Here is a 5,668-nt window from a genome sequence, read left to right as displayed (position 1 = left end):
AACATCCTTACCATTTGAATCTGAAGTATGAGGAAAAGGTCCGTGAAGAATTGGACAAAATTCTTGCAGCAGGAATTATTGAACCAGTGGAAGAGTCCGACTCGGTGAATCCTATGATAGTGTAGGAGAAAAACAGAAGGGTGAAATTCGATTTTGTGTGGACCTCAGAAAACTTAATGATGCCTGTGTTCACGATCCATTCGCCACACCATTTATAGATGAATTATTAGAGAATGTTGGTGGACATGAAGCTTACTCATTCATGGATGGGTTCTTAGGGTATCATCAGATGAAGATTGCACTGGAAGATAGGAGCAAGATAACCTTCGCAACAAAATGGGGTTGTTTTTAGTACACTATTATGCCCTTTGGGTTGAAGAACACGCCAGCGACATTTTCGCGTGTAGTGGTGGCTGCATTCAAGGAATTCATCTAAAAGTTTTCAAAGGTTTATTTCGATGATTGGACTGTATTTGGGGTAGTAAAGAAACATATAGCGAGCTTACAGTTGATGATAGATATTTGCCGACGACACCATATTGCACTGAATCTTAAGAAGTGGACCTTCCTCGTCCCCTTTAGAAATTTTCTTGGCCATGTGGTCTCCAGACAAGGCCTAATGGTGGGCCCTACAAAGACTGTTGTCATACTCAATCTGGAGGCACCACGAAGTGTCAAACAACTTCGCACCACGTTGGGGCACACTGGCTATTATCAGAAGTTTATTAAGGGCTATGCACAAATCACAGCACCAATGGGACAGTTGTTGAAAAAGGATGCTACATATTGTTGGAATGATGCATGTAAGAAAAGTCTGGAGATCCTCAAGGAAAAGATGGCATCCACTCCCATTTTTGTTTTTCTAGAATGGGACATTGAATTTCATGCACATGTCGATGCGTCGTGTATCACACTGGGAACTGTAATCACACAGGAAGATGCAGAAGGCATTGATCACCCGATTGCATTCTCAAGTCGACGGTTATCCAAAGCTAAGAAGAACTATTCTACTATTGAGTGCGAAGGATTGGCGATGGTATATTTACTTCAGAAATACCTCCACCATATGTTGGGTGGGCACTTTAAGATGTATACTGATCATTTTTCATTGAAATAATTAGTGAATAAGCCTGTGTTGGGGGGGCGCATTTGTATATGATTGTTACTGTTTCAAGAATATAACTTCGAGGTAATCATGAAGCCAGGACGCCTAAACGTAGGTCCAGATCACCTATTGCGAATTGACAATGGTGAGGAGCCAACAAATTTGTAGGAAGGACTACCTGATGCACATCTCTATGCAGTGCACATGTCGGATGGCCACTTTGAGGATATAATCCACTTCTTAACCACAAGGACTGCGCCACAGGGACATTCAGGTCAATAAAGGAAATAATTGGTTGTACGGGTGGCAGATTTTACTGTTATCATGAAGCACCTCTACAAAATGGGAAATGATGAAATGTTACGAAGATATGTACCTGAATTTGAACGAGGAAAGATCCTTGCAGAAGCACATGGGGGGAATGCAGGAGGACATTATGTGGGACGGGCGATAGAACAAAAGATTCTTTGCATTGGGCTATGGTGGCCAACCTTACATCAAGACTCGAAAGCATACTGTCGGGCCTTTGACGTATGTCAATGAACAGGGAAACCATCATGGAGGGACAAAATACCACTCAATCCATAGATGACACTGCAACCGATTGAAAAATGTGCGATCGACTTTGTGGGGCCTATCACACCACAAGGAAACACGGGTGTGCGCTATGTCATCACCGCGACAAAATACTTAACTTGATGGGTAGAAGCACAGCTACTTAAGGACTGCACGACCGCTACAACTGAAAATTTTTTGTTCGGTAATATGTTGACACGGTTTGGATGCCCGAAAATTCTAATGAGCAAGCACAGAACGCACTTCCTAAATGAAACTATTAGTGCACTCACTGAGGAATTCTAGGTATATCATCAGCAAAGTACGTCGTACCATCTGCAAGAGAATGGGACAGTTGAAGCTTTCAACAAGATTTTGGAGACTGCATTGACCAAAGCATGTAATGCACAGTGAAATGATTAGTATTTTCACATACCTATTGTGCTATGGGCATACCAAACCACATGCAAGAAATTGACAGGTTAGGCACCTTCCAGTTAGTCTACGGCATGGAAGTGTTACACTAAAAAATGTCACCATGACCACTTACAGTTAGTATGGCTCAAATCAACAGTCATGCTACCCTCTTAGGCAAGTCTTATGCCTCTGTTATCCATCTCAAACTCAAAGAAGAGAGAAAGTCTTGTAAAAAATATGTTTATCTCTGGGGTCGCAGGTTCTCTCTAGCCTCACCTGCGGGGATGCTGACCATGTTCACAAAAGGTGCGTCCTTGGACGCTCTGTATGTTAAGGGACAGGTGCGTCCTTCTGTAAAAGGTAAAATGCACGAGTTTCATCTTAAAAAAGTTACTTGTGGTTACTTCTAGAACTTTCTAGAGGTCGGTTTGATGATTTGGATGCGCCTCCAGTTGGTTCATGTATCTCTATTAAGGGGGAACTTATCCCATCAATAAGGGAGCTATCCCACCCAAAGAGGGGGATTATCCCATTGATGGTGGACCTGAATAACCTCTTTACAGCACTATAAATAAAGACATTGAGCCAGAGGGAGGAGAGGTTGGAGCTATACATTTTCTTTGGGTAAATGCTGCAGGAATTAGGACTCCCATTTAGAACCTTGTGAGGAGAGATTGTCTTTGCTTGATTCTACTTGGAAGTGGGTGAGCTTTGTCAAAGTAGAGGAAAACCCTTGATGGACCCTGGGAGGAACTTGCACAACACCAAGGCCAGGTTGTAAGAGTTTCTTTGTTTCGTTATTAATACAAACTGGTTTATTTTTCTCAATAGCTTGTGTTAATGAGTTATTTCATGTGTTCCTTGGTCTGCATGTTGAATATATGTTTTATTATATGAAATGCAAGTGCTTGGTAATTGTTTGATTGTTTGTGGTTGCAGGAATTGACTTGAAGGAGGAGCTCATCCGATCGGCAAGGACGGACTACAACAACCGCGTTTTGGAATAAGGTAAGCCTAAACACTTGTAGTTTTCATGTTTTAAAAGGTATATTTAGAGAAAGATCACTCCATTTTGTCTTGTTTGTCGCTAGAGAGTTTAGACTCCTAGGGAGGTCAGTTGTGTCCGCACAAACGACTTTTTCCGCCACGACAAATTGGCGACTCCACTGGGGAATCCATTAATGAGAGAGTCTTTTCCTTTGTGTGAACTTTGCTCTGTGAAAATCACTTTTATTTTCTGGTTTTTGACTGTGAGAATTAGTATTTGGGTGGCTTAGCTTTAGATTTAGTTAGATTTGGTTTTTCTCAACTTTTCCAGAAGGACGCACCCTCTGAGTACTGCACAGTGCGTCTTTGGACGCGCTGTTGCCGTTTGCACAGAGCGGGCCCGCACCTGTTATAACGGGTTGCCTGCGTCTTCCTGTAAAATTTAGGAAAATTCCATTTTTTGCTTTAATTGCTTTTAGATTTTGATTTTTCTTAGTGTTTTCTACCCAGATCCTTTAGTACCCTGTCAAGAATTTTCACCTGACTTGTTTTGTGAGCTTTGAGTGTTTTAGTGGATTTCAACGAAGTTTAGGCCTAGGGTTTGATTTTTCAATAGGTCCTGTAGTGACTTTGACGGTAGAAAGTTGTCCAGCCTTAGATCTCTCTGGTTAGTCAGCCTTCTTAGAAGTCGGGCCTGTCGTAAAGTCTCCTTGTGTGAGCAGCTTGCCATTTAAGTTGTTTTGGGTCAAATTTCGAATTACTTGTTTATAAAGTGTTGATTTCCATTTTACAAAAGAACAAAAAGATTAGAGTTTTGTTTTGACTAGTTTTTGGTTCTGCAATAAGCTAGTCCTTGATTTGATTGTGATCAAGTAAAACACCTTAGAATAATCATTGTTGGTTTTGGCCTCGTTAAGATTGCTTAGAGTAAATTTATCTTTTAGTTTGCTTATGAGTGCATTTTCATAGATTTTAATAGTTGTTAAGATTGATTTTTGGTTATATTAGATTTATTTGCTTTATTAAAAGAAAAATACAAAAACATCTTCTTTAAAAGTCTTGTTTCAAGTAGCTTTTTGTTTTTGAAAGAGAAAAAGAGTTTTTTCGTGCATGTAAAGAGCGGTCATGTTTTTTATGCTTGGAAAAGACAAACGAATTGTTTCTTTGATTGTCTTCAATTAAGAAGTTGCTTTTATAAAGATTGCATTCTCTCAACTTTTTAGTTAAGCAATTCATCGAAAAAGTAAAGTAGTGGGTAAATCATCCTAGGTGCATTTTGTAGTGGTTTCGAGTCGAGTCAACACACCACTGGTTTCACTTCCATCACCTTTTGACTTAAGAAACAACCTTAAAAGTAACGCTTAAATTAAAATCAATCTAGTAATTTTTATTTTTCTAGGGCTCTGAAACACCAACATAGCTTAGGCTAGGGTCTTGGAGTAGGTGAGTACTTAACTCTCCAAGACTACAAAACCAAACAGATAGTTTATCTTGAGTAGATTAAATCCAATTGTTTCAGTTATACTCTGGGAAAGCTCCTCTTAAAGGAGAAGCACGAGCTCGTGTCCGAACCAGTGAGGGGATCATTCCTCCCTCGTTGGGAACGACGCCAGACAGTACGTATTACAAACGGTAAACCTCGGATTAACCATTGTCGAGGAGCCAGGGGTCACTTATCGGTAAACCTTGGATTGTTGTCAAGGAGCCGGTAAGGGGATTGGAGCTTGCTACTCTGCCCTTGCGTGCTGTCGGAGTTTAGACTGTTCCCCCAGGTGTAATTGTTGTGATTGGTAACTTTAGTGACCATAATCTTTAGGGTTCTACCGAGGTGACGGTGGAGGGAAGGTCCCACTGTACCTGGAGCAGACGTCGGTTATACTCACTTGGATTTTCCGGGGGGTTCACTTCACTTCGAGACGGTTAAAGTGGAGGAACTTGTGCCGGTCTATTCATTAAGCAGGTTGCCGGGGTAACTGTTCCACCCGCCATTTCTGTACTGAATCCTGCGAGGTTGGGCCTAATCACCAACTAGCGCTTTTGGTCCGGAAGACTACTGTTTGTGTGTGGTTTGACGCTCTAGATTATTTAGGCGTGTGCTTCAAATTTGTTTGCTTCTTTAGAAGACTTTAGGTGGTTTGATTTGAAATTTTTTACTTTGTTTTCGTGTGTTGTAGTTAAAAATCTTTAATTGTGGCGGAATTACCGAGACAGTCCCGTAGACTTCGGGGCCAGTCTCCTGAAGTTGTTTCTGTGGCCGAATTGTTGAGAAGATCCCGTAGACTTAGGGGATCCCCTCCTCGAGACGACCCGGGTAATTTAGAAGGGTTAAAGGTCCTTGTAACTCCTCCTAGGGACAGTAGAGTAGGTTCACCTGAAGAAGGAGAATCTTCCTTGGTAGTCCATCCAGATTACCAAAGTTTAGAAACAGGTTACAATCCCGAAACTGTTACAGTTTCCGAGCTTGCTGGTAGTTTTTCATCTGCCAGTGAAACAGGCGAAGAACCTGAAATTTCCGAACCTGTTACTCCAACTTCTAGTGTCCCTGATTCACCGAGAATAGAAAGAATTATCACCGAAAATCTACCTTCTGGTTTGATTGCTATA

The sequence above is a fragment of the Pinus tabuliformis genome, chromosome 7 (genome assembly GCF_031772625.1).
Source record: "Pinus tabuliformis cultivar Carrire ecotype Pingquan chromosome 7, CPIR1, whole genome shotgun sequence".
Lineage (NCBI taxonomy): Eukaryota > Viridiplantae > Streptophyta > Pinopsida > Pinales > Pinaceae > Pinus > Pinus tabuliformis.
The sequence above is the reverse complement of the archived record's forward strand: the minus strand, read 5'-3'. Positions refer to the sequence as shown.